This window comes from Myotis davidii, unplaced genomic scaffold (genome assembly GCF_000327345.1).
Source record: "Myotis davidii unplaced genomic scaffold, ASM32734v1 scaffold1017, whole genome shotgun sequence".
NCBI lineage: Eukaryota > Metazoa > Chordata > Mammalia > Chiroptera > Vespertilionidae > Myotis > Myotis davidii.
This window is the reverse complement of record NW_006288361.1, coordinates 719,699-726,928: the sequence shown is the minus strand read 5'-3', so window position 1 is coordinate 726,928 and position 7,230 is coordinate 719,699.

Here is a 7,230-nt window from a genome sequence, read left to right as displayed (position 1 = left end):
CAGACTCTTCAAGTCTGAGAAAGCCTTGGGAATACTGAGCGATGTGGACTCTCCATCTTTATGTTTAACTTAAATGAATGGGGAATGTGTTTAACAAATATGTATTGAGTTTTCACTATGTGCCAGGCCCTGGGCTAAGCACTGGATGAATAAGGTAAACATAGCCCCTTGCCCTCCTCTATAAAACAAATAAGTAAACCAAAAAGTCACCAAACCAGCTACAAATTGTGATAATTATCATCAAGAAAATACGATGCTGAGATAAAGAATAACAAATGAGAGGGGCGACCTGCCTGAAATAGGATGACCGATCTTCCTTTGGGGTGACGTCCAACCTCTGCCAAGCTCAACCCTTGCCAATGAGCCAACATCTCTAGCCCCAACTACACGTAGATTCAGCTCAGGTTCCACCCAAACCCTCGGCTGAGCCACTCCCCAGGCAATAAAAAAAAAGGCAGAATGGGTTATATCTAAATGCAGCCCCTGTGGTTTCTTGCATTAAATTTTTTCTTGTCCGATAGTCATACCAAGACTACTTCTTCATACCAATCAGCAATTAAAGCTTAGCTTCTAGGGTGGACAGCCCATTCTCACTCTTGCCTAAATATAAATCTGTAACAGGGGAGAACCTAGGAAATGGAGAGTCAGAGAATGTGCTTCTTTCTTCTAAGAAGGAAGACACATATTCCATACGTCAAATAGGGAAATAAAGAGAATATTCTTAAATCTCTTCTTGAATGCATATTTGTAAGATTCTCTACTGAACTCTCTGTAGCCCTAGTGAAACCCAAAACTAGAATACAGAGCAAAATCATCAAACTTATTGTATTTTAAATGGTTTTAGGATTTGAAATTCTGTTTAATGAAGAAATAATTCATCTCTTATGCATATTGATGATATAAAATGTAAATAAAAATTTCAGAATCCTGAAATTAATATTTTAAGCCCTGAGTGACTTTTGTGGTTTTTGTTTTAATATACTTTCTTTGTAAAGGGCAGTTTTATGTTCACTGTGAAACTGTACAGAAGGCCCAGAGATTTTCCCTGCCCTCATACATGCACACCCTCCCTCGCTATCAGCATCCCCCACCAGTGTGGTACATTTGTTACAATTGATGAATCTCCAGGGACACTTCCTTATCACCCTAAGTCCATAGTTTACATTAGGGTTCACCCTTGCTGTTGTATAGCCTATGGATTTGGGCAAATATATAACAGCATGTATCCATTATAATACCTCACAGGGTAGTTTCACTGCCCGCAAAATCTCCTGTGCTCAGCCATTCCTAATCCCTGGCAACCACTGATATTTTCACTGTCTCCATAGTTATGCCTTTTCCAGAATGCCATATGGTTGGAATCATTCAGTATGTAACCTTTGCAGATTGTCTTCTTTCACTCCATAATACGCATTTAAGGTTTTTCCATGTCTTTTCATGGCTGAATAGATCATTTATTTTCAGTGCTGAACAAAAGTCAATTGTCTGGATGTACCACAGTTTATTTATCCACTCACCTACTAAAGAACATCGTGACTGCTTTCAAGTTTTGGCAAATAAATAAAGCTGCTTTATATGCAGTTTTTTGTGTAGACATTAAGTTTTCAATTCCTTCAGGTAAGTACCTAAAGCACGATTGTTGGATCATACAGTAAGACTGTGTTTAGTTTTGTAAGAAATTGACAAGTTGTCACACAAAGTGCCATTTTGCATTCCCATTGGCAATGAACAGCACTCCATATCCTCACCAGCAACTGGTGTTGTTAGTGTTCTGGATTTTGGCCATTCTAGTAAGTCGGTAGTGCTATCCCACTATTGTTTTATTTTGTATTTCCCTGGTGACAAATGATGTGAAACGTCTTTTCATATACTTATTTACCATTTGTGTATCTTCTTTGGTGAGGTGTGTCTATTAAGGTCTGTGGCTAATTTTTTAACTGAGTTGTTTGTTTTCTTTTTCTTTTAAAAAAAATATATATACTAGAGGCCTGGTGCACGAATTCATGCACAGGTGGGGTCCCTCCGGGTGGCCTGCGGAGATCAGTCCCCAGCTCGCACCCCCAGCCTCGCAGCTCCACAGCCCTGCCTGGCCACCCCGCCTTGGCCTGGTGCCACCCACTCACCTGCTCCACCACCCTGCCTGTGGGGCAATCGATCGGGGCCAGAACCCCGCACAGCTCCTTCAGCACCTGGAAGTTGTCTGTGGGGTGATTGGCAGGGTGATCAGGCCCTCACTCACACACACCTTGGCCTGGTGCTGCCCACTCACCTGCTCCACCATCCTGCCATGGTCCCGCTCTCATTGGGGCCCATCATGGCCCATTGGGGCCAGCAGCATCTCCACTGCCTCCCACTGCCAGTGCCATGTTGTCGATGCCCGCCATGTTCCATGCCGCCCCTTGGTGGTCAGCGCACATCATAGCGAGCGGTCAAACTCCCTGACTGCCAGAGGGGACAATTTCCATATTAGGCTTTTATTATATAGGATACTAGAGGCCTGGTGCACAGATTTGTGCATCAGTGGGGTCACTCGGCCTGGCCTACAGGGATCAGGCCGAAAACAGCTCTCCGACATTCCCCGAGGGGTCCTGGATTGTGAGAGGGCAGTTCTCCAGTGACGCACCCTGAAATTGGGCCTCCTTCTCTTTTGTTCCAGATGTATCACCCGAGAATCGAACCCAGGACCTTTCAATCTGCAGACTGATGCTCTATCTGCTGAGCCAAACCAGCTAGGGCTATTTTCTTACTGTTGAGTTTTAAGAGTTCTCTGTATGTTTTGGAGAACAAGCCTCTACCAGATGTATCTTTTTGTAAATATTTTTTCCTAGTATGTAGCTCAACTCTTTGTTCTGTTGACAGTGTCTTTCACAAAGCAGAAATTTTTCATTTTAATAAAGTCGGGCTTATCAATTCTTCCTTCATGGATTGTGCCGTTGGTGTTGTATTCAAACCAAGAGTCATCCTGCATTAGATTTCCTCCTGTGTTATCCTCTAAAAGTATTATAGTTTTGCATTTTACACTAAGGTCTGTGATCCATTTTGAGTTAGTTCTTGTGAAGTTTGTAAGGTCTGTGTCCACATGCTTTTTTTTTTAACATATGGCTGTCTAGTTTTTCTAACACCTTTTGTAAAGATCAGTTGACTATATCATGTGGGTCTATTTCTGGGCTCTATTCTTTTCCATTGATCTATTTGTTTATTCCTTTGTCAATATCACACTGTCTTGATTATTGCTACTTTAGAATAAGACTTGAAGTTGGATAGTGTCAGTGCTTCAACTTTGTTCTTCTTCAATATTGTATTGACTGAATGACTTTTTAAAATTTATTAAAATCTTTTTTTACGACCATTATAATACCGTGGCTTATTAAACATACTAGAGGCCCGGTGCACAAAAATTTGTGCACTGGGGGGCGGGAGGGGAGAGGGGCCCCTCAGCCCGGCCTGTGCCCTCTCCCAGTCTGAGACCCCTTGGGAGATAACGACCTGCTGGCTTAGGCCTGCTCCCAGGTGGCAGAGGGCAGGCCCAATCCCTAGGTGCAGCTCCTGGTCGGGCTCAGAGCAGGGCTGATTGGGGGGTTGGGGCACCCCCCCCTGTCACACTCAAGGCAGGGTTGATGGGGAGGTTACGGCACCACCCCCTGTCATGCACAGAGCAGGGCCAATCAGGGGGTTGGGGCGCTGCCCCCTGTCATGCACAGAGTAGGGCTGATAGGGGGGTTGGGGCACCACCCCCTGTCACACACAGAGCAGGGCCGATCAGGGGTTTGGGGCACCGCCACTGTCACACTCAGGGCAGGGCCGATGGGGAGGTTATGGCTCTACCCCATCACACACAGAGCAGGGCCTGTGGGGGGTGGGGGGGGGGTTGGGGCGCCGCCTTCTATCACCCACAGAGCAGGGCCAATCAAGGGGTTGGGGCACCGCCACTCTCACACTCAGGGCAGGGCCAATGGGGAGGTTATGGCTCTATCCCGTCACACACAGAGCAGGGCCCGTGGGGGGCGGGGGTTGGGGCACCTCACCCTGTCACACACAGAGCCGCAGGGCAATCAGGGGGTTGGGGAGCCTTCCCCTGTCATGAACAGAGCAGGACGGATAGGGAGGTTGTGGCCCCACCCCCTGTCACACACAGCCGCAGGGCGATCAGGGGGTTTGGGTGCTGCCCCCTGTCACGCTGAACCCAGTGCCGGGAGGCCTCGTGGCTCCACTGATCCCGGTGCCGGGAGGCCTATTACCCTTTTACTATATAGAATAGAGGCCTGGTGCATGGGTCGGGGCTGGCTGGTTTGCCCTGAAGGGTGTCCTGGATCAGGGTGGGGGTCCCCACTGGGGTGCCTGGCCAGTCTGGGTGAGGGGCTGAGGGCTGGTTTCAGGCTGGCAGGTGACTGAAGCTCCCAACCGCTCCTTTTTTGCTTTTCTTTTTTTATTCTGGGCCAGCTTTAGCTCTGGCTCCAGCTCTGAGGCCTCTGCTCCTGAAAGCAGGTATCTGGTTTGTTTGGGTTCTATAATCGAAACTGTATCAACTCCAGCTCTGAGATCCCAGCCGGCTGAAAGCTGGTTTCTGGAGTTTAGTTTAGCTTCTATATTTGTTACAATGTTTCAAACTGCAAGCTCAGAGGCCGGCAAGGCAGGCAGGAAACGTTGGAGTCCTCTGTCACTGAAGCAAGGAAGCCTCATGTTCACTTCCAGCTGCCTGGCTGCCGGCTGCCATCTTGGCTGGCAGTTAATTTGCATATCTCCCTGATTAGCCAATGGGAAGGGTAGCGGTCGTACGCTAATTACCACGTTTCTCTTTTATTAGATAGGATAATATGTATATATGTTAATGTTTTGCTGACTCAGAAACATATATATTATTGTTTACCTACATACAGGATGACTCCAGGATGCATTATACTTTGGTGATTCAACTCTAACCTCTTCTCTGTCTTCCTCATCCTTTCAGTTCCCTTTCAGCTTATTCCTTCATACCCAGTACCATCTAATTAAGTGGAAATAAACTGAGGCTTCCTGAGAAACTATATTTTACACTCAATTTTAAGATAAATGGTCTAAGAGTTCCTGAGAAGGACTTTATGTGTTTCTTCTGTGGAACTAATTACTGACTCTCAGAAGCTCAGAGGCATGACCCGGGCAGCCAGGCTACCCAAAATTCTATCTCAAGATGTGAGGCACTGTTCTGACACAACGATAATAATAACAACTGTTACTAGCGGGTAAATATTAACTATCTTTCTTCCTTAAAAACTCAATTTTGAGGAATTTCTCCTCTTCCTTCCCTCCCCCGCCCCCAACCCCCATTTCATTTTTACAAAAATAAGCAACTGGAGCACTTTCAGAACCTTAAACACTATATAACAGATGTCACTCTTAGCAGTCACCAAAACCTCATCTATCAGTGACACATTCCTCCCCAAATTCCTCACCCAGACACCGGCAGGTTACTTTTCAGTGTTTCTGTGCATCCTGAAGGACTGCAGCTCTGGAAGAGTTATACAGCGCAGGGATCAGAATTGATCGAATGAAAGTTGATAAGACTTGTTTGCCTGGGGTCATTGATTTGCAGCCAAGCCAGCTCCATGGTTCCAGTTTCTAACTTATCACTTTTCACCCTTCATCAAGAGCAGGCTCTGGAGAGACAGCCGAACCCACAAAGCCAGTATTGTCGATTGCGGTTAAAAGGAGTGTGGGATTCACTTTCCCTAACACAAGGGGGAAACCGAAGCTGACTCAACCAAGGGGAGGGCAAGAGGAGCCCTGGCCAGTGTCACCTCACCTGGAGAGGGAATGCAGAGAAGACTGGGGCTTCCATTGTACAGCGTCTGGGGAATGCTAGGAGCACAGGGCTCCCATTGTTCCCTGTCCAGCATTTAACTACCTCGGATGAGAGCTTCCTTTCTACTTATTACCTGTGGCCCAGAGCTGCAGGGAGAGGTAATCGGACCATGCTGGAACATCCTTTGAACTCCCTGGAGAGCTTGAGTGACAGTGAAGCATGTGGGATTCTTATCAACACTAACTCTCTTGGGCCCTCCTTTCCCATCGTTGTCACCTGTGCACAGTCACTCAACCTGGTTCAGTCATTCTTCATTCTTTGCTGCTGCTGTTTGTTTCAAGTCTGTTAAAAGCTCACGCCAGGAAACAGAAAATAACATAAAAACCTGCCTCAGTCTTTTGAGCATCAAAGCACAACCTGGGGGTTTAGAATGAATCCAGCCTCTTTGCAAACACTACCGTAATGACGGGACACATTGATTCTGCAAACTTAAAACCATCAAACGAGGCCTTGTGCCTACGTTAACCTTCCCTTGGAAAGAAAAACACTAACTTTTTCCTCCACGTTTCTTCTCCTTCTTTAACTCCAAATCAGAAGTTTCATTATTTTTCACATCAAAAAGGTTTAACAAAATATTCTACAGATTTTAAGGATGCTTTGTTCCACTCTCCCTTTTCTTCAATTCCTTTCAAAAAACCAACATCTTAGCTGCTTCAGGCCTTTACATATGCTCGTCCACATCCATGGGACGTTTTTGTCCTGCTCTCCATCTGGCTGGTCCCTTCCTGTCCTTCTAGTCTCAGTGTAAGTATCACCTTCTCCAACCAACCTATAAAAAGTAAGTCACCCTATTATTCTCTAATCCATCCTTTCACTTGCTTCCTTTATAACATGTTTAAGTTGTTTGTTTTTTTTAAATTTATTCATTTGCTTTACTTTTGCTCCTTTAGTAGAAAATTAGGTCTATGAAGGCAAGGACCATTCCCTGTCTCTAGTATCTAGCACAGTACCTGTTTGAATATATTATATCCTAAAGTGAATGCAAATCTCAATTTGGACCTCTCTGGGCAGTTTTCCAGGTGGTGCTATTCTTCAGGGTAAGCACAGCCAACCTGGTTGAAGATTAAAGATGTATGACAATGGATGTTCCCTAATGTGTGACACAGCATCAATCCCATTCCAAACTGTTAAGGCATCTCCCTTATGAAGCTTGTGCAATAGTTTATCTATTTATATTGGAGGGCGCATGGAACAGGAAAAACACACATACACATTGATTAGGGAAGGGGGAGAGTACTATGTTTTTAATGACTCAGTAAATCTTCCTTGGATAATAGAAAAGAACCTCTATCTTCATGGGCTTTTTGGGAAGCGGGAGTCAAAGGCCAATTTTCATTTGAATCACATTAGTACAGGTGATGTAACAACTTAATACTTAATAGTTATGATGA